We start from the raw sequence: 23730 nt of genomic DNA on the forward strand, positions 1-23730 counted from the left end.
AGAGTGTGCAACCTCACCCAGCTTGCAAGAAAGGAAACTTACACCACAATTTGAATTCTTGAGTTCTCTTAAGACATTTTAATGCAATTGTTCTTTAAAAACTACCGAGGCCTTTCCACCCTTCTTCCAAGATTCAGATGTAATTGGTCTGGGTGCAGGCTGGGCATCAGGATTTTTCAAAGCTCTCCAAGTGATTCCAGTATGTAGCCAATATCGAGAACCACTGTTACGCCTTCTCCTCTAGCTCTAAAGACATACTAATTTTATTGCATTGGCTCTTGACTACCTCTCATACCTCTCTTTGTCGCAAGTTGTGTTGATGACAGTAAAGTTATAATATAGAAGAGTGATTAAAACTTAAGGGCCTAGAATTAGACTGCTTTGGTTGATCTTGAGCGAATTTCTTACCTTCTCTGTGCCTTAGTGTCACTATCTGTAAGATGGGGATAATAGTTATACCTATCTCCTAGGGTTGTTTTAAAGTAGGATTAAGTGGCATTTATACATGTAATGCTTACTGAACAGCTCCTGCAATATATTAAGTACTCAATACACATTAGCTATTCTTATTATGATTATTTTTATGCAAATGATCATATAATCTGCAAATAAATCTCTTCCTTTCCAATACTTAGAGTTACTCTTTCATTTTCTGGTCTTATTGTGTTGGTCAGGACCTCCAATATCACACTGAACATTAGTGGTGATAGAAGTACCCTGCATCCTAATCGTCTACTTCATTACCACTATTAAAGGAAATGCTTCTAAGGTTCATAAGCGTACTTGTACTTTAATGTATGAGGTTTGATGGAGGTTTTGCTACAGATGCTCCTTTTCATATTAAGGAAATTCTTTTCTCACTTTTTAAGAGGCACTGAATTTTATTGTGTGCTTTCCTTGCACTGAGGGCAACAATCATATAGTCTTCCTCCTTTAAGCTATTAAGGTGAATTTCACTTGTTGAAAGGACAGCATTGATCAATGGGGGCGAATTGAGAAGGGGAGTTTATTATATAGCAGGTGGGAAAAGCATCAAGGTTAACTACCAAGAAATAAATTCACTAATAAGTAAATTCAGGAGAAGTTATTCAGATGAGTCAGACCTTATGAAGAGAGAGGAGAAAAACAAAAAGTATGGAATGTTTCCATTTTTGTGACCACAAAAGTGAGGGTTTCAAGAACACAGCGGGTGATTAACCAAGTAAGATTAAAGTTTCTGTAATTTTGCACTGCATGTCATTTCTCCCTTGCTGCCCTTGCCTTTTGCCAACTGTAGTAGTGCATTTTTTTTTTAGTTTTTTCTTTTTTCTTTTTCCCCCAACTTTTTATTTTGAAAAATAATCCCCAGAAAAGGTGAACTTATGGTATAATGAATTAATAGCTTATCCATTACCTAGATTCACCAGTTGTTAACGTTTGGCCACATTTTATTTATCTGGGTATCCATCTATGTACTTTTTTCTCTTTTTGCTGAACCATTTGAAATTTCCAGACATGAAGACGCTTTATGCCTGAACACTTCAGCACGTAGTTCTTTAACAAGAACATTCTCCTAAATATCTGCAATACCATTATTACATCCAAGGAATTTAACATTAATATATTTAATATACAATAACATGGTAAAATTTCATCAATTATCGCCAATTTCCTTTATAACTTTTTTCTTATTTGATCTACGATCCAGTTAAGGATCCCACAGTGCATTTGGTTGTCAAGCCTTTTTAGTATCCTTTTATCTTTATCTTTAATCTAGAACAGTACACATACACATGCATGTATGCAATGCACACACACATAGGTGGTCTTTCATGACTCTACTGGTTTTGAAGAGTCCAGGGAAGTTGTCTTTTAGAATGTCCCACAATCTGGATTTGGTCACCTTCCCCTCAACAATTAGATTCAGGTGAATCATTTTTGGCAAAAATACTATATGTGTGATGATGTGTACTTCCCATCACATCACGTCAAGAGGCACATAATGCCAGTTTGCCTTGTTATTGGTGATGGTAAATTTGATAATTTGTTTCAGGTGGTATCCATCAGAATTCTACTTTAAAGTTACCTTTTCCTCTTTATAGTTAATCAGTTAACCTATGGAATGATACTTTGAAACCATGTAAATTTCCTGTTCTGCAGCAATCTTTCACCCAATAGTTTTAGTATATACATTGATGATCCTTACCTGAATCTATTCATTACATGATGGTTGTAAAATTGTGATCTTCTAAGGCAATAATACCACCTGCAAATGAAATAAGTGGAAGTTAGAGATGTTAACTCTACCTTGGGGGAAGATCTGGGGAGGCACCTACAAGGGATTTATGCAGAAGACAAAGACATGATGTCCTGAAAGAAAAACATTATCCTGAGCCTTTACACCCAGGAGAGCTTCTGGGTTCTGGATCCATAAGACAGGTGTTTTCCCTGTCAACTTCAACCTAGTTAAAGTTAATAAATCATGCAGCTGCACATCTGTTTTATCCGTATGTTGAAATCATTAGCCTTGCTGTATGAATGAACCCCAGACATTCATTCCCTGGTCCTCCATATAATTTGTCCTGGTTCACAGGAACTGTAGTGGCTTACTGCTTGGATTGTCCTCCTTGCCTGTGCTATTTATTGCCTACAAATAAGTAGTGGGACTAGGTTAGGAAGCCAAAAGCACCGACAGTTTTTAATTTTCAAGAATCCTTACATTCCTAGAATAAGCTGTACTCTGGTTGTATGTAATACATTATTTTTAAATTTACTACTAGGTTTAAATTTTAATATTTTATTTAGAATTTTCGCTGCATGTTCACAAATGAGGTTGTCCATTCTACTGCCCTTAAGTGGTCTTGGTATCAGTATTATATTAACCTCTTAAAAATGAGTTGGATAATATCTCCCCTTTGGAATAACATGTATAAGATAAGAATTATCTGTTCCTTTGAAAGTTTAGTAAAGATTCACCCATAAAACAGTCTGGCTTTAGGGCTTTTAATGAAAAGAATAAGTAAATAAGTTGTGGCATTTCCCCCAGTACAACAGTATTCATACAATAGAGTGGTGAAAATCAAATGCAGCTTCATGCAATAACAGATAAATCTCAAAATGATGAAGCCATCATTTTTGTTACATTTGTTTGTTTGTATGTTTTGCTATTATAGGCAATGCAGCTATAAACATTCTTCTACATGTCTCTTGCTGCCCATGTGCAAGAGTTTCTCTAGGAAGTATACCTCATAGTAGAATTCCTAGCTTGTAGAGTGTATGCATTGTTCAACTTATTAAGGTAACGACATACTATTTTCCTAGGGAACTTTTCCAGTTTACACCAATATCAGCAACACGTGAAAGTTCCCTTTAGTCCATATTCTAGCTAACATTCACTATTATCTAACTTTTGCATTTGGTGGCTGTGTAATTGGGTTTTATTATGATTTCAACTTTCATTTCCCTGATTTCAGATGAACTGGAAAATTTTTTCAAATGTGTATGGATTATTTATGCTTTCTTCTAAGTGAAAATACCATTCATTTCTTTGTCCATTTTGCTAGTTGAATTGTCTTTTCTTATTGATGTATAGAAGTAACTTATATAGCCTAGATATTAAATCTTACTCGGTTTTATGTGTTGCAATTATTCTCTCAGTTTGTAGCTTATCTTTTCACTCTCTTTATGTGAATCAAAAATCCTTAATATAAATGTAGTCAAGTTTATTGATTTTCTTCCTTTTGGTGTGCTCTTTTTTGAACATTAAGAAATATTTTCCTATCTTGCAGTCACAAAGACAATTTCCATACTGTCTTCTCTAATAATTTTCTATTCATATTAAAGTCTTTAATACTCTAGGGGTTGACTTTTATGTATATTGTAAGATAGGGATCCAATTTTATTTTCTCCCTAATATATAATCAGTTGTCCAAACACCATTTATTTTAGAAAGTCTGGGGTTTGTTTATTTTCTTTTTAATTTTTTTTTGAAATAATTTTAGATTCACGGGTAGTTGCAAAGATGGTGCAGAGGCCCTGTATACCCTTCACCCAGTTTCCCTCAGTGGTTATTGAGTTAGAAAAACCCAGTCTTCCTCCTGTGTTTCTCCTTTACTTTCACACCGCTACCACACTCACAACATTTCTGACACCAGATGTGTGTGTGTGGCGGGGGGATAGGTTCCTCACAAGCAATTCTCCGCAACACCAGCTGGTTGTCCTACAGCTTAACTGCATTATGACACAATCAACCTGGAGACGCATCAAATCCCACAGGTTAAGGGCTCATTCCCATGAGTCTTCCCCACACACACACATGCTTTAGAGGCCAATGGCAAATAGTAGGACCCCATGATTAGCCACAACTTCTGTCCAACTTAGCTACAAATCGGAGGCTCCCATGACTTCCTCCCCCTTGGATTCAGTTATTTGCTAGAACAGCTCACAGAACTCAGGGAAACACTGACTTAACGTTTACCAGTTTATTAAAAGATATGATAAAGGAAACACATGAGTAGCCAGATGAACAGATAGATACATAGGGCGAGGTCTGGGAGGGTCCCAAGCACAGGAGCTTCTGACCCTGTGGAGTTGGGTTGCATCACCCTCCCAGAAGGTGGATGTGTTCACCAAGCTGGAAGCTCCACGAACCCCTTCTGTTGAGATTTTTATGGAGGCTTCCTCATGCAGGCATGATCAATTATTAACTCTATTTTCAGCCTCTGTGGCGGGGGGAGGGAGGGGTGCGGGGGTGGGGGGCCGGATCCCAAGCTTCTTATTATGGCTTGGTCTTTCTGGTGACCAGCCTCCATCTAAGAGCCATCCGGGAGTCCACCCAGAGTCATTTCATTAGAACAAAAGACCCTCCTATCACACAGGAAGTTCCAAGGGATTTAGCACCCTATATCAGGGACGGGGTCAAAGACCAAATATTGGAACAAACGATGCTCCTAGTGCTCTTATCACTTAGGAAATCACAAGGGTTTTAGGAGCTCTGGGCCAGGAACCAGGGGCAGAGACCAATACATATATTTCCTATTATCTCACAGTTATATCTTACATAATTATGATATACTATCAAAACCAGGAATATTAACATTGATACTATGTATGTTTTATTTATCACATGTACATATTTGTGTAACCACCACCACAATCAAGATACAAAACTACCACAAAGATCTCCCTTGTTCTACTGTTTATAGTTACACACACAACCTGTCCTCAACGGTGTTTTTATTCTCTTAACAGTGTCTTCCAAAGGTCAGAAGTTTTGAGTTGAAAAGGAAAACGAACAACCCAATAAAAAATGGGCAGATATTCAAACAGAAACTTCACCAAAGATGATATATGGGTGATGGACAAATAAGCTCATAAAAAGGTTTTCAATGTTATTAGTCGCTGTGGAAATGAAAATCAAAACCACCATTGTACACTTTTGTAAAACAGTTTGGCAGTTTCTTTACAAGGTAAATATACAGCTACTATCTGATCCAGCCATTCCTAGGTATTTACCCAAGAGAAATGAAAGCATACGTCCACACAAAGACTTCTACAGGAATGTTCATAGTAGCTTTATTTGTAATAGCCAAAAACTGGAAACAATCAGAATGTCCATCCATGGGTGAAGGGATAAATACATAAATGTACAGCTATATGACAGAATACAACTCAATAAGTATGGATGAACTATTTATGAACCCTACAGCATGCATGAATCTCAAAATAATTGTGCTGATTGAAAGACAAACAAGAGTACATACTGTATGATTCCATGTATATAAAATTGCAGAAAATGCAAGTGATCTACAATGACCACAGCAGATCCAGTGGTCACGTGGAACCAAGCAGAGGGTGAAGATGAGAGGGGGGATCACAAAGGACATGAAGAAATTTGGGGGATACTGGATGTGTTCATTATCTTGATTGTGGTGATGGCTCTACAGGTGCATATGTGTGCCCAAACTCAACAAATTGTAGACTTTAAATATGTGTAGTTCATTGTGTGCTGATTTTACCTCAATAAAGCTGTCAGAAACAAGCAGCCCAGGAAAGATTTATTTCTTACTCATGCTCCATGTGCATCATGAATTGCTAGTAGTATTTTCATTATCCTCACTCTAGGACCCAGGCTGATGGAGAAGGTACCATCTGGACAGTCCTGATTGCCGTGGTGGAGGAAAACAAGGGCATGCGGCAAAGCACGTGCTAATTCTTAGAGCTTCCACCCAGAAGCAACAAGGCCACACCTAACTTTTGAGGCTTTACTAGGCTTTCATAGCATCAGGATCATTATATGTTTCTGATGAATTATAATTCATCATTATGTGGTCCTTTTTAACCCTAATAATACTTTTTCCCTTATAGTCTGTGATTTCTCATATTAATGTAGCTACACACTGGCTTACTTTTGGTAAGTAATTGCCTGGGATATCTTTTTAAATTACTTCCGATCTTTCTGTATCCGTACATCTTATTTATTTATTTTTTATTGTGGTAAGACCATTTAACATGAGATTTACCCTCTTAAATTTTAAGCTTACAAATGGTATTGTTACCATAGGCACTGTGTTGTACAGGTACTATGTTGTACTGTTGTTACTAAGGCACTATATGTGTCTTTAGAACTTGTTCATCTTGCATGATTGAAACTTTATACCCATTGAACAATACCTCCCATTTCCTTTGCACCTAGTAACCACCATTCTACTCTCTGTTTCTATGAGCTTGACTATTTTAGATAAACGGAATCATGCAGTATTTGTCCTATTGTGACTGGCTTATTTCATCTAGCATAATGTCCTCAAGGTTCATCCATATTATTGCACATGGCAGAATTTTCTTCTTTTTTAAGGCTGATCAGTATTTCACTGTATTATATACTGCATTTTCTTTATCTAGGCTACATTAATGGACACTTAAGTGGTTTCTGCATCTTGGCTATTGTGAAAAATGCTGCAATGAACATAGGAATGTAGATATCTCTTTGAGATCTTTCTTTCAATTATTTTAGATGTATGCCCAGAAATGGGAGTGCTAGATCATATGATAGTTCAATTTTTAATTTTTTGAGGAATCTCTCTACTATTTTCCATAGTGGCTGTACCATTTTTATATTCCCACCAACAGTGTACAGGGGTTCCAATTTCTCCACATTGTCACTTTTTTTTTTATAAATTATTTTATTTAGTTATTTTTGACTGCGTCGAGTCTTCGTTGCTGCATGTGGGCTTTCTCTAGTTTTGGCGAGCGGGCGCTGCTCTTCATTGCGGTGCACGGGCTTCTCATTGTGGTGGCTTCTCTCGTTGTGAAGCACGGGCTCTAGGTGCACAGGCTTCAGTAGTTGCACCATGCGGGCTCAGTAGTTGTGGCTTGCAGGCTCTAGAGCGCAGGCTCAGTAGTTGTGGCACAAGGGCTTAGTTGCTCCATGGCATGTGGGACCTTCCCGGACCAGGGCTTGAACCTGTGTGCCCTGCATTGGCAGGCGGATTCTTAACCACTCTGACACCAGGGAAGCCCCTCATTTTCTTTTTCTTATAGTGGCCATTCTAACAGGTGTGAGGTAACATCTCACTGTGGTTTTGATTTGCATTTCCCTGATGATTTGTGCTGTTGAGCACCTTTTCATATACCTGTTGGCCATTTGTATGTCTTCTTTGTAGAAATGTCTATTCAAGTCCATACCCATTTTTTAATTGAGATTTTGGCATTTTGCAACTGGGCTGTAGGGCTTCCTTATATATTGTGGATATTAACCCCTTATCAGGTATAATGTTTGCAATATTTTCTCCCATTCTGTAGGCTACATTTTCATTTTGTTGATTGTGTCCCTTTGCTGTTCAGAAGCTTTTTAGTTTGATGTGGTCATAGTTGTCTATTTTTGCTTTTGTTGCCTGTGATTTTGGTGTCATATCCAAGAAATTACCAAGACCAATGCCAAGAGGCTTTTCCTCTATGTTTTATTTTAGGAGTTTTACAGTTTCGGGTCTTATATTTAAGTCTTTAATCCATAAGGGTTCAATTTCATTATTTTGTATGTGGATACCCAGTTTTCCAAAACAATTTATTGAGGAAACTATCCTTCCCCATTGTGTATTCTTAGCTCTCTCTTTTTAATATTATTACTGAAGTAGAGTTAATTTACAATGTTGTTAGTTGCAGATGTACAGCAAAGTGATTCATACATATATTCATATCATATATATTTTTTCAGATTTTTCCCATTATAGGTTATTACAAGATATTGTACATAGTTTCCTGTGCTATACAGTAGGTCCTTGTTGTTTATCTATTTTATATATAGTAGTATATAACTGTTACTCTCAAACTCCCAATTCATCCCTCCCTCCTCCACTCTGCCCGCTTTGGTAACCATAAATTTGTTTTCTATGTCTGTGAGTCTATTTCTGTTTTGTAAATAAGTTCATTTGTATCATTCTTTTAGATTCCAGATATAAGTGATATCACATGATATTTGTCTTTGTCTGACTTACTTCACTTGGTATGATAATCTCTAGGTCCACCTATATTGCTGCAATGGCCTTATTTCATTCTTTTTATGGCTGAGTAATATTCCAATGAATATATACCACATCTTCTCTATCCATTCATCTGTTGATGGGCATTTAGGTTGCTCCCATGTCTTGGCTATTATAAACAGTACTGCTATGAGCATTGACATGCATGTATCTCTTCGAATTGGAGTTTTTGTCTTTTCCAGATATATGCCCAGGAGTGGGATTGCCAGATCATATGATATCTTTATTTTTAGTTTTTTGAGGAACCTCCATACTATTTTCCATAGTGGCTGCACCAATTTACATTCCCACCAACAGTGTAGAAGGGTTCCCTTTTCTCCACACCCTCTCCAGCAGTTATTATTTGTAGCCTTTTTGATGATGGCCATTCTGACTGGTGTGAGGTGATACCTCATTGTAGCTTTGATTTGCATTTCTCTAATAATTAGCAACGTTGAGCATCTTTTCATGTGCCCATTGGCCATCTGTATGTCTTCTTTGGAGAAACGTCTATTTAGGTCTTCTGCCCATTTATTTATTTATTTATTTATTTTTGCGGTACGCGGGCCTCTCACTGTTGTGGCCTCTCCCGTTGCGGAGCACAGGCTCCGGACGCGCAGGCTCAGCAGCCACGGCTCACGGGCCCAGCCGCTCCGCAGCATGTGGGATCTTCCTGGACCGGGGCACGAACCCATGTCCCCTGCATCAGCAGGTGGACTCTCAACCACTGCACCACCAGGGAAGCCCCACATTTATTTTTTAAATTTTTATGTATGTATTTAGTTTTGGCTGTATTGGGTCTTCGTTGCTGCACGCAGGCTTTCTCTAGTTGCAGTGAGCGGGGGCTACTCTTCGTTGCGGTGCGCAGGCTTCTCATTGTGGTGGCTTCTCTTGTTGTGGAGCACAGGCTCTAGGCATGCAGGCTTCAGTAGTTGTGGCACACAGGTTCAGCAGTTGTGGCTTGTGGGCTCTAGAGTGCAGGCTCAGTAGTTGTGGTGCACAGGCTTAGTTGCTCCACGGCATGTGGGATCTTCCCAGACCAGGGCTCGAACCCACGTCCCCTGCACTGGCAGGCAGATTCTTAACCACTGTGGCATGTGGATTCTTAACCACTGCACCACCAGGGAAGTCCCTTCTGCCCACTTTTTGATTGAATTGTTTGGTTTTTTGATATTGAGCTATATAATCTGTCTGTATATTTTGGAAATTGATCCCTTGTCAATTGCATCATTTGCAAATACTTTCTCCCATCTGAGGGTTGTCTTTTCGTTTTGTTTATAGTCTCCTTTGCTGTGCAAAACCTATTCAGTTTAATAAGGTCCCATTTGTTTATTTTTGCTTTTATTTCCATTACTCTAGGAGACAGATTCAAAAAAATATTGCTGTGGTTTATGTCAAAGAGTGTGCTACTTATGTTTTCCTCTAGGAGTTTTATAGTATCCAGTCTTATATTTATGTCTTTCATCCATTTTTAGTTTATTTTTGTATATGGTGTTAGAGCATGTTCTAATTTCATTCTTTTAATGTAGCTGTCCAGTTTTCCCAGCACCACTTACTGAAGAGACTGTCTTTTCTCGAATGGATATTCTTGCTTCCTTTGTCATAGGTTAATTGACCATAAGTGTGTGGGTTTATTTCTGGGCTTTCTATCCTGTTCCATTGATCTATATGTCTATTTTTGTGCCAGTACCATACTGTTTTGATTACTGTTGTTTTGTAATAGGGGAGAAGTCAGGGAGAGTGATTCCTCCAGCTCTGTTCTTCTTTCTCAAGATTGTTTTGGCTAGTCTTTCATGTTTCCATAGAAATTTTAAATTATTTGTTCTAGTTATGTGAAAAATGCCATTGGTAATTTGATAGGATTGCATTGAATCCATAGATTGCCTTGGGTAGTATGGTCATTTTAACAATATTGTTTCTTCCAATCCAAGAACACAGTATATCTTTCCATCTGTTTGTGTTGTCTTCAATTTCTTTCATCAGTGTCTTATAGTTTTTGGAGTACAGGTCTTTTGACCACTTAGGTAGGTTTATTCCTGGGTATTTTATTCTTTTCGATACAGTGGTAAATGGATTTGTTTCCTTAATTTGTTTCCTTAATTTCTCTTTCTGATATTTCATTGTTAGTGTATAGAAATGCAGATTCCTGTATGTTAATTTTGTATCTGACAACTTTACCGAATTCACTGATGAGTTCTAGTAGTTTTCTGATGGCATCTTTAGGATTTTCTTTTCTTTCCTTTTTTTTTTAAATTGAAGTACAGTTGATTTACAATGTTGTGCCAATCTCTGCTGCACAGCAAAGTGACTCAGTTATACACATAGAGACATGCTTTTTATATATTATTTTCCATTATGGTTTATCACAGGATATTGAATATAGTTCCCTGTGCTAAACATTAGGACCTTGTTGTTTATCCATTCTAAATGTAATAGTTTGCATGTACCAACCCTAAACTCCCAGTCCATCCCTCTCCCTCCCTCCCTCCCCCTTGGTAACCACAGTCTGTTCTCTGTCTATTTCTGTTTTGTACGTAGGTTCATTTGTGCCATATTTTAGATTCCACATGTAAGTGGTATCATATGGTATTTGTCCTTCTCTTTCTGACTTACTTCACTTAGTATGATAATCTCTAGTTGCATTTAGGATTTTCTATGTATAGTATCATGTCATCTGCAAAGAGCGATAATTTTACTTCTTTTCCAATTTGGATTCCTTTTATTTTCACCTCTGATTGCTGTGGCTAAGACTTCCAAAACTGTCAAATAAAATTGTTGAGAGTGGGCATCCTTGTCTTGTTTCTGATCTTAGAGGGAATGCTTTTGGCTTCTCACCATTGAGTATGATGTTGGCTGTGGGTATTATCGGCTCTCTTGTCAAAGATCAGGTGACTGTATGTGTGTGGGTTTATTTCTAGGCTCTTTATTATGTTCCACTGTTCCATGTGTCTGTCTTTATACCAATACCTTACTATTTGATTACTGTAGCTTTATAATGTATTTTGAAATCAGAAAGTGTGATGCCTCCAGCTTTGTTTTTCTTTCTCAAGATTGCTTTGGCTTTTGGGGATCTTTTGTGGTTCCATGTGAATTTTAGGATTTTTTTTTTTCATTTCTATTTAAAATGTCAGGATTTTGATGGGGAAAGCACTGAATCTGTATATAACTTTGGGTAGTATAGACATCTTTAAAATATTGTCTTCCCCAATACGAACATGGGATGTCTTTCATTTATCAATATTTGCATCTAGTTTCTTTCTGTGATGTTTTGTTTTTTTCAGTGTATAAGTCTTTTGCCTCCTTGGTCAAACTTATTCCTAAGTATTTCATTCTTTTTGATGCTGTTGTAAATGGGATTGTTTTCTTAATTTTCTTTTCAGTTAGTTCATTATTCTAGAAATGCAACTGGTTTTTGTATGCTGATTTTTTAATTCTGCATCTGTACTGAATTTATTACTTCTAACAGTTTTTTCATGGTCTTCAGAGTTTTCTACATATAAGATCAGTTCATTTGTAAACAGAGATAAATTTACTTCTTCCTTTCTAATGGATGCCTTTTATCTATATCTATCTGTCTTTCTATCTATTGATCTGTCTATCTATCTACCCAGTTTCTCTGGCTAGGACTTCAAGTATATGTTGGATAAAAGTGTTCAGAGTGGGCATCCTTGCCTTGTTCCTAATCTTAGAGGAAAAGCTTTAGTTTTTCATCACTGAGTGTGATGTTCCCTGTGGGCTTTTCATATATGGCCTTTAATATGTTAAGGTACATTCCTTCTATACCTGGTTTGTTGAGTGTTTTTAACATGATAGGATGTAGAATTTTGTCATATGCTTTTTCTGCATCGAGATGTTCATGTGATTCTTGTCCTTTGTCTATTAGCGGTATATACATTTATTGATTTTCATATATTCAACCATCATGTATCCTGGGGATAAATCCCACTTGGTCATGATGTATATATAATACTTTTGATATGATGTTGAATTCAGTTTCCTGGTATGTTGTTGAGTATTTTTGCATCAAATTCATGAGGGATATTGGACTATAGTTTTCTTATAGTGCCTGTCTGGCTTTAGGATCAGGGTAATGCTGGCCTCATAAAATGAGTTTGGATGTGTTCCTCCCTCTTCAAGTTTTTGAAGAATTTGAGAAAGATTGGTGTTAATTTTTCTTTAAATATTTGGTAGAATTCTCCTTTGAAGCCATCTGGTCTTGGACCTTTTGTTGTTGGGAGCATTTTGATTACAGATTTAATCTCCTTAGTAGTTATTGGTCTGTTCAGATTTTCTGTTTCTTCATGATTCATTCTTGGTACATTGTATGTTTCCAAGAATTTATCCATTTCTTTTAGGTTATGCAATTTGGCATATAATTGTTTACAAAAGTCTCATATGAGTCTTCTTATTTCTGTGGCAGAAGTTGCAGTGTCTCCTCTTTCGTTTCTGATTTTTGTTATCTGTGTCCTCTCTTTTTTTCTTACTTAGTGTAGCTAAGGTTTTGTAAGTTTTGTTGCTCTTTTCAAAAACCAACTCTTAGGGACTTCCCCTAAGTGGCACAGTGGTTGAGACTCCATGCTCCCAATGCAGGGGACCAGAGTTCGATCCCTGGTCAGGGAACTAGATCCCACATGCATGCCACAACTAAGAGTTCGCATGCCACGACTAAGAGGCCTGCGTGCTGCAACTAAGGAGCCAGCAAGCTGCAACTAAGAAGCCAGTGAGCCACAACTAAGGAGCCCACGTGCTGCAACTAAGGAGCTCACCTGCCACAACTAAGACCCAGCACAACTAAATAAATAAATCTTTTTAAAAACTCTTAGTTTTGTTGATTTTTTTCTATTGTTTTCTAATCTCTATTTCATTTATTTCTGCTCTAATCTTTATTAGTTCCTTCCTTCTGATAAGTTTGGGTTTAGTTTTGGGGTTTTTTTTTTTAGTTCCTTAGAGTATAAATTTAGGTTGCTGATTTGAGCTCTTTCTTCTTGTTTAGTATACACATGTTCTGCTATAAACTTCCCTCTTAGTACTGCTTTTCTTCATCCCATGAATTTTGGTATGTTGCGTTTTCATTTTGTCTCAAGATATTTTCTGATTTCCCTTATGATTTTTACTTGACCCATTTGTTGCTCAAGAGTGGTTTGTTTAATTTCCACATATTTGTGAATTTTCCAATTTTCCTTCTGTTACTGATTTCTAGTTGTATTTTATTGTAATCTGAAAAGATACTTGGTATGATTGTTTTGTGGCCTAACATGGTCTATGCTGGAGAATGTTCCATGTGTACTTGAGAAGAATGTGTATTCTGCTGATGTTGAATAGATAGAACATGATAGAATATTCTGTTTATACCTGTTAGGTCTGTTTGGTTTATTGTGTTGATCAGGTCTTCTACTTTCTTATTGATCTATCCATTATCAAAAGTGGGGTATTGAAATATCCTACTATTATTGTGTTACTCTCTATTTCTCTCCTCAGATCTGCCAATGTTTAGTTCATATATTTCAGGGCTCTAATGTTAACTGTGTGTATATTTATAATTGTTATATCTTCCTGGTGAATGGACACTTTTATCATTATATAATGTCCTTCTTTGTCTCTTGTGACAGTTTTTAACTAAAGTCTATTCTGTCTGATATAATATGGCCACTTCTACTCTCATTGGGTTTCTATTTGCATGGAATATTTTCCCTTCTTTTCACTTTCAGCCTATGTGTATCTTTACACATAAGATGAATCTCTTGTAGACAGCAAACAATGAGTACAGGGTTTGTTTTTTTTTTAATCCATCCAGCCACTCCATGTCCTTTGATTAGGGATTTGATCCATTTACATTTATTTATTTATTTACTTGGCTGCGTTGGGTCTTCATTACTGCGCATGGGCTTTCTCTAGTTGTGACGAGCAGGGGGTCTACTCTTTGTTGCAGTGCATGGGCTTCTCACTGTGGTGGCTTTTCTTGTTGTGAAGCACGGGCTTTCGGCGTGCGGGCTTCAGTAGTCGCAGCACACAGGCTCAGTAGTTGTGGCTCATGGGCTCTAGAGCACAGGCTCAGTAGTTGTGGCACAAGGGCTGAGTTGCTCCACAGCATGTGGGATCTTCCCAGACCAGGGCTCGAACCCGTGTCCCCTGCATTGGCAGGTGGATTCTTAACCACTGCACAACCAGAGAAGTCCCTCCATTTACACTTAAAGTAATTACTAAAAGGAAAGGACTTACTATTGCCATTTTGTTCATTGTTTTCTGCCTGTCTTGTGACTATTTTGTCCTCTTTTACTCTCTTTCTGCCTTTCTTGTGTGTTGTTGACTTTTTGCATTGACATTCTTTGATTCCTTTCTCATTTTCTTTTGTGTATCTTCCATAGGTATTTTTTGTGTGCGTGGTTACCATGGGGCTTACACAAAACATCTTATAATAATCTGTTTTAAGCTGATAACAATTTAACTTTAATAGTATATATAAACTCTTTTGAGATTGGATCAAGATGGTGGAGTAGGAGGACGTGTGCTCACTCCCTCTTTCGAGAGCACTGGAATCACAACTAACTGCTGAACAGTCATCAACAGACAACTGGAACTCACCAAAAAAGATACCCCACATCCAAAGACAAAGGAGAAGCCACAATGGAATGGTAGGAGGGGCGCAATCACAATAAAATCAAATCCCATAACTGCTGGGTGGGTGACTCACAAACTGGAGAACACTTATACCACAGAAGTCCACCCACTGGAGTGAAGGTTCTGAGCCACACGTCAGGCTTCCCAACCTGAGGGTCCGGCAACAGGAGGAGGAATTCCTAGAGAATCAGACTTTGAAGGCTAGCAGAATTTGACTGTAGGACTTCGACAGCACTGAGAGAAACAGAGACTGCACTCTTAGAGGGCACACACAAAGTAGTGTGCACATCAGGACCCAGGGGGAAGGAGCAGTGACCCCATAGGAGACTGAATCAGACCTACCTGCTAGTGTTGGAGGGTCTCCTGCAGAGGCAGGGGGTGGCTGTGGCTCACCGCGGGGACAAGGATACTGGCAGCAGAAGTTCTGGGAAGTACTCCTTGGCAGGAGCCCTCCAAGAGTCCGCCATTAGCCCCGCCAAACAGCCTGTAGCCTCCAGTGCTGGGTCGCCTCAGGCCAAACAACCAACAGGGAGGGAACTCAGCCCCACCCATCAGCAGACAAGTGGATTAAAGTTTTACTGAGCTCTGCCCACCAGAGCAACACCCAGCTCTACCCACCACCAGTCCCTCCCATCAGGAAGCTTGCACAAGCCGCTTAAATAACTTCATCCACCAGAGGGCAGACAGCAGAAGCAAGAAGAACTACAGTCCTACAGCCTGTGGAACGAAAAACACATTCACAGAAATACAGACAAAATGAAAAGGCAGAGGACTTTGTACCAGATGAAGGAACAAGATAAAACCACAGAAAAACAACTAAATGAAGTGGAGATAGGCAACCTTCCACAAAAAGGATTCAGAATAATGATACTGAAGTTGATCCAAGACCTCAGAAAAAGAATGGAGGCAAAGATCGAGAAGATGCAAGAAATGTTTAACTAAGACCTAGAAGAATTAAAGAACAAACAAACAGAGATGAACGATACAATAACTGAAATTAAAAATACACTAGAAGGGATCAACAGGAGAATAACTGAGGCAGAAGAATGGATAAATGACCTGGAAGACAGATGGTGGAAATCACTGCCATGGAACAGAATAAAGAAAAAAGAATGAAAAGAAATGAAGACAGTCTAAGAGACCTCTGGGACAACATTAAACACACCAACATTCGCATTATAGGGGTCCCAGAAGGAGAAGAGAGAGAGAAAGGACCCGAGAAAATATTTGAAGAGATTATAGTTGAAAACTTCACTAACATGGGAAAGGAAATAGCCACCCAAGTCCCGGAAGCACAGAGAGTCCCAGGCAGGATAAACACAAGGAGAAACATGCCGAGACACATAGTAATCAAATTGACAAAAATTAAAGACAAAGAAAAATTATTAAAAGAAACAAGGGAAAAATGACAAATAACATACAAGGGAACTCCCATAAGGTTAACAGCTGATTTCTCAGGAGAAACTCTACAAGCCAGAAGGGAGTGGCACAATATATTTAAAGTGATGAAAGGGAAGAACCTACAACCAAGATTACTCTACCCAGCAAGGATCTCATTCAGATTCAACAGAGAAATCAAAAGCTTTACAGACAAGCAAAACCTAAGAGAATTCACCACCACCAAACCAGCTCTACAACAAACGCTAAAGGAACTTCTCTAAGTGGGAAACACAGAGAAGAAAAGGACCTACAAAACCAAACCCAAAATAATTAAGAAAACAGTAATAGGAACATACATATCGATAATTACCTTAAATATGAATGGATTAAATGCTCCAACCAGAAGACACAGGCTCCCTGAATGGATACAAAGACAAGACCCATCTATATGCTGTCTGCAAAATACCCACTTCAGACCTAGGGACACATACAGACTGAAAGTGAGGGGATGGAAAAAGATATTCCATGCAAATGGAAATCAAAAGAAAGCTGGAGTAGCAATGCTCATATCAGATAAAATACACTTTAAAATAAAGAACGTTACAAGAGACAAGGAAGGACACCACATAGTGATCAATCCAAGAAGAAGATATAACAGTTATAAATATATATGCACCCAGCATAGGAGCACCTCAATACATAAGGCAAATGCTAACAGCTATAAAAGACGAAATCAACAGTAACACAATAATAGTGGGGGACTTTAACACCTCATTTACACCAATGGAAAGATCATCCAGCCAGAAAATTAATAAGGAAACACAAGCTTTCAATGACACAACAGACCAGAGAGATTTAATTGATACTATAGGATATTCCATCCAAAAACAGCAGATTACACTTTCTTCTCAAGTGCACATGGAATATTCTCCAGGATAGATCACATCTTGGGTCACAAATCAAGCCTTGGTAAATTTAAGAAAATTGAAATCATGTCAAGAATCTTTTCCGACCACAACGCTATGAGATTAGAAATCAATTACAGGGAAAGAAAACGTAAAAAACACAAACACATGGAGGCTAAACGATACGTTACTAAATAACCAAGAGATCACTGAAGAAATCAAAGAGGAAATCAAAAATACCCAGAGACTAATGACGACGGAACAAAAACATGATGATCCAAAACCGATGGGATGCAGCAAAAGCAGTTCTAAGAGGGAAGTTTACTGCAATACAGTCCTACCTCAAGAAACAAGAAAAATCTCAAATAAACAATCTAAACTTACACCTAAAGGAATGAGAGAAAGAAGAACAAACAAAACCCAAAGTTAGTAGAAGGAAAGAAATCATAAAGATCAGAGCAGAAATAAATGAAACAGAAACAAAGAAAACAATAGCAAAGATCAATAAAACTAAAAGCTGGTTCTTTGAGAAGACAAACAAAATTGATAAACCTTTAGCAGACTCAACAAGAAAAAGAGGGAGAGGACTCAAATCAATAAAATTAGAAATGAAAAAGAAGAAGTTGCAATGGACCGTAGTAATACAAAGCATCATAAGAGACTACTACAAGCAACTCTATGCCAATAAAACGGACAACCTGGAAGAAATGGACAAATTCTTAGAAAGATATAACTTTCCAAGTCTGAACCAGGAAGAAACATAAAATATGAACAGACCAATCAGAAGTAATGAAATCGAAACTGTGATTAAAAATCTTCCAACAAACAAAAGTCCAGGACCAGATGGCTTCACAGGTGAATTCTATCAACATTTAGAGAAGAGCTAACACCCATCCTTTTCAAACTCTTCAAAAAATTGCAGAGGATGGAACACTCGCAAACTCATTCTACGAGGCCACCATCACCCTGATACCAAAACCAGACAAAGATACTACAAAAAAAGAAAATTACAGACCAGTATCACTGATGAATACACATGCAAAAATCCTCAACAGAATAGTAGCAAACGGAATCCAACAACATATTAAAAGGATCATACACCATGATCAATTGGGATTTATCCCAGGGATGCAAGGATTCTTCAATATATGCAAATCAATCAATGTGATACACCATATTAACAAATTGAAGAATAAAAACCATATGATCATCTCAATAGATGCACAAAAAGCTTTTGAGAAAATTCAACCCCCATTTACGATAAAAACTCTCCAGAAAGTGGGCATAGAGGGAACCTACCTCAACATAATAAGGGCCATATACGACAAACCCACAGCAAACATCATTCTCAATGGTGAAAAACTGAAAGCATTTCCTCTAAGATCAGGAAGAAGACAAGGATGTCCACTCTCACCACTATTATTCAACATAGTTTTGGAAGTCCTAGCCACGGCAATCAGAGAAGAAAAAGAAATAAAAGGAATACAAATTGGAAAAGAAGAAGTAAAACTGTCACTGTTTGCAGATGATATACTATACGTAGATAATCCTAGGGATGCCACCAGAAAACAACTAGAGCTAATTGATAAAGTTAATTGTAAAGTTGCTGGATACAAAATTAATGCACAGAAATCTATTGTGTTCCTAAATATTAACAACAAAAGATCAGAAAGAGAAATTAAGGAAACAATCCCATTCACCACTTCAACTAAAACAATAAAATACCTAGGAATAAACCTTCCTAAGGAAGTAAAAGACCTGTACTCAGAAAACTATAAGACACTGATGAAAGAAATCAAAGATGACACAAACAGATGGAGAGATATACCATGTTCTTGGATTGGAAGAATCAATATTGTGAAAATGACTCTACTACCCAAAGCAATCTACAGATTCAATGCAATCCCTATCAAATTACCAATGGCATTTTTTACAGAACTAGAACAAAAAATCTTAAATTTGTATGGAGACACAAAAGACCCCGAATAGCTAAAGCAATCTTGAGGGGAAAAAAACGGAGCTGGAGGAATCAGACTCCCTAACTTCAGACTATACTACAAAGCTACAGTAATCAAGACAATATGGTACTGGCACAAAAACAAAAATATAGATCAATGGAACAGGACAGAAAGCCCAGAGATAAACCCATGCACCTATCAACTAATCTATGACAAAGGAGGTAAGGATATACAGTGGAGAAAAGACAGTCTCTTCAATAAGTGGTGCTAGGAAAACTGGACAGCTACATGTAAAAGAATGAAATTAGAACACTCCCTAACACCATACACAAAAAGAAACTCAAAATGGATTAAAGACCTAAATGTAAGACCAGACACAATAAAACTCTTAGAGGAAAACAAAGGAAGAACACTCTGACATAAATCACAGCAAGATCTTTTTTGACCCACCTACTAGAGTAATGGAAATAAAAACAAATATAAACAAATGGGACCTAATGAAACTTAAAAGCTTTTGCATAGCAACAGAAACTATAAACAAGATGAAAAGACAACCCTCAGAATGGGAGGAAATATTTGCAAACGAATCAACGGACAAAGGATTAATCTATAAAATTTATAAGCAGCTCATGCAGCTCAATATTAAAAAAAACAAACCCAATAAAAAAATGGGCAGAAGACCTAAACAGACATTTCTCCAAAGAAGACATACAGATGAAAAGCTGCTCAACATCACTAATTTTTAGAGAAATGCAAATCAGAACTACAATGTGGTATCACTTCACACCAGTTAGAATGGGCATCATCAGAAAATCTACAAACATCAAATGCTGGAGAGGGTGTGGAGAAAAGGGAACCCTCTTGCACTGTTGGTGGGAATGCAAATTGATACAGCCACTATGGAGAACAGTATGGGGGTTCCTTAAAAAACTATAAGTAGAATTACCATATGACCCAGCAATCCCACTACTGGGCATATACATCCAGAGAAAACCATAATTCAAAAAGACACATGCACCCCAATGTTCATTGCAGCACTATTTACAATAGCCAAGTCATGGAAGCAACCTAAATGCCCATTGACAGACAAATGGATAAAGAAGATGTGGTACATATATACAATGGAATATTACTCAGCCATGAAAAGGAACGAAATTGGGTCATTTGTAGAGACGTGGATGGACCTAGAGACTGTCATACAGAGTATAGTAAGTCAGAAAGAGAAAAACAAATATGGAATATTAATGCATATTATGTGGAATCTAGAAAAATGGTACAGATGAACTCGTTTGCAAGGCAGAAGTAGCAACACAGATGTAGAGAACAAACATATGGACACCAAGGGGGGAAAGCAAGGGGGCGGTGGTGGTGGGATGAATTGGGAGATTGGTATTGACATATATACAGTAATATGTATAGAATAGATAACTAAGAAGAACTTGCTGTATAAAAAAATAAAATAAAAATTCAAAAAAAAAAAACTCCTTTGCATCTCCCCACCCCTACTTTATACTGATGTCAAATTACATCTGTATATAAATTGTATCCATTAACATAGTTTTATAGTTATAGTTATTTTTATGCTTTTGTCTTTTAAATTCTATACTGAATTAAAAGTGCTTTTCGTAACACCACTACAGTATTATAGTATTTTCTATTTGTCTATATTTTTTATCTTTACCAACAAGCTGTATATTTTTATATGCTTTTTTGTTTCAACTTGCAGACTCCCTTTAGCTTTTCTTTCTTTCTTTTTTTTTTTTTTGCGGTATGCGGGCCTCTCACTGTTGTGGCCTCTCCCATTGTGGAGCACAGGCTCCGGAGGCGCAGGCTCAGTGGCCATGGCTCATGGGCCCAGCCGCTCTGCACCATGTGGGATCTTCCCGGACCGTGGCACGAACCCGTGTCCCCTGCATTGGCAGGCGGGCTCTCAACCACTGCACCACCAGGGAAGCCCCCTTTAGCTCTTCTTATAAGGCAGGTCTAGTGGTGATGAATTTCCACAGCTTTTGTTTATCTAAGAAAGTCTTTGTCTTTCATTCTGAAAGACAGTTTTTCCAGATACAGTATTATTGGTTGCAAGGTTTCTTTTTATCTTTCAGCACCTTGAATGTATTATTCCACTCACTTCTGGTTTGTACAGTTTCTCCTAGAAATACATCAGTAATCTTATGGGAGCTACCTTTGTATGTAACAAGTTGCTTTTCTATTGCTGCTTTCAAGATTCTCTCTTTATCTTTGACTTTTGACAGTTTGATTATAATGTGTCTTGGTGTGAGCCCCTTTGGAGTCATCATACTTGGAGTCCTTTGAACATATTCGAATTTGGATGTCTAATTCCTTCCTTGGTTTTGGGAGATTTTTGACCATTACTTCTTCAAATATGCTTTCTGTTCTGTTCTCTCTCTTTTCTCTTTCTGGAACTCCCATAATGCATATATTGGTCTACTCTATGGTGTCCCATAAGTCCCTTAGGCTTTCTTCACTTTTCTTCATTCTTTTTTATTTTTGTTCCTATGACTCTAAATAATTTCAAATGACCTTCTTTGAGTTTGCTGATTCTTTCTTCTGTTTGATCAAGTGTGCTGCTGAACCCCTCTACTAAGTTTTCAATTCACTTACTGTGTTCTGCAGCTCCAGAATTTGTTTGGTTCTTTTTTATAGTTTCTGTCTCTTTGTTGATATCCTCATTTGGACGGGCTTCTGTGAGGGGAAGATCTTTAATAATTAACCTGACTAGAGATTCTGGGGAATCTCTGAAAACTTTTTTGGTGGATGCGACTTCTCTGAGCTTGTGCAGCTAATTTTCCAATTAGAGAGGTCTGCTGGTTTCTTTTTCAGGTTTCTTTTTCATAATCTCTTGCTCCCTCTGGTGTCTGTCTGTGGTACTGAAAGTTCTCTGGTGCTACAGCGTCAAGCCACCTCACTCAGCAGCATCCCAAACTATGTTGTGCTTAGTGGCATCCGAAGTATTTTGGCTCCCCATCAGTACTGCAAGTCAAGAGAGACAGAAACCAGTCCCTCGGGAAACCCTCTGAAAAGCCAGAATGTTGAATGCATATTCCACTCTTCTTCCCACCCTCACCACAACCCCTTGAAAAACAACCCAAGTTGAGATGTGCCTGCTTGTGGGTTTCTGGAGTTCTCAAAAAGATATTTTGGTCCATACATTGTTGTTAAGCTGGCGTCTCTGTTGAGGACTGACATTTGGGACTTCCTATTCCACTATCTTGCTGAAATCACTGCCTTATCTCTTTCTTGTAATATGATATTTTATTTTATCTAAAACAGCATCTAATTTTGGAGATGTTAAAATGTGGAGGAAAAATGACCAATGGCAAGAGTAAGACATCATACATAGTAAGATGAGCCACAGTCTTGTTATGGCAGAAATTCACTCTAAGTATTAGGATGAAAGATTAGGGTGCTGTAATAAAGAGACCAAACACCACAGTGGCTTGGAGTACAAAAAAAGTGTGTTTCTCTGTCATTAACAGTTTTGAAATGTGTATCCAAGTGAATGGGGTAGCATTGCTACATGCTAAATTCAAAAAGCCAGTTCTTTTTATCCTGTTGTTCTGCCGTCCACTAAGATGCAATATCTGGGACATACGTATACTAAAAATGATTCATTGTTTATCTGAAATTCAGATTTAACTGGGTGCCTTGTGTTTTATCTGGCAAGTCTACACTAGGTTGTATAGTCTGCAACCTAGATGGTTGTATAGTCTGCAACCATCAAAGCTGGGCTCCTGCAGGTTACAGCTGGTAAAAAGGGGAAAGAAAATGATGTGAAGGCATGCCTGCTTTCCTGAGGGTCTAGGCCCAGGAATGTCATATGCCATTTCTGCTCATTTTCCATTGGCAAGAACTTAAATTACAGGATTATACCTAACTACAAAGGAGACTAGGAAATGTTAGTTAAGTGCCCCCAATAAAAAAGGTGAACAGATTTTGGAGGACAACCAGCAGTCTTCATCATAAGAAGTTGATCTTCTGTGTCCTTTATTTCTTCTTTCCCTATCTCTGTATTTTTGCCTTATATTTTAGGGGCTTTTCTTGATGTTATCTCCCAAGTGGTTTCTTCAATATCTTATTTTAGCTATCATATGCTTAATATCCAAAAGTTATTTCTAATTTTCCAGTTGGTCTCTTTCCACTAGCAACCTTTCTTGTTCTATGGAGGTAGTCTCTTCCAAGATCTTCCTGAGGATATCGTTAGTTTTTAAAGATTCTACTGTGCCAGAGAGCCCAAAATAAACCCACACCTTTATGGTCAATTAATCTACAACGAAGGAGGTGAGAATATACAATGGGGAAAAGACAGTCTCTTCAATAGGTGGTGCTGGAAAACTGGACAGCTACATGTAAAAG

The sequence above is a fragment of the Aethalodelphis obliquidens genome, unplaced genomic scaffold (assembly GCF_003676395.1).
Source record: "Aethalodelphis obliquidens isolate GAN/ISIS:26980383/991018 unplaced genomic scaffold, ASM367639v1 scaffold9, whole genome shotgun sequence".
NCBI classification, from domain to species: Eukaryota; Metazoa; Chordata; class Mammalia; order Artiodactyla; family Delphinidae; genus Aethalodelphis; species Aethalodelphis obliquidens.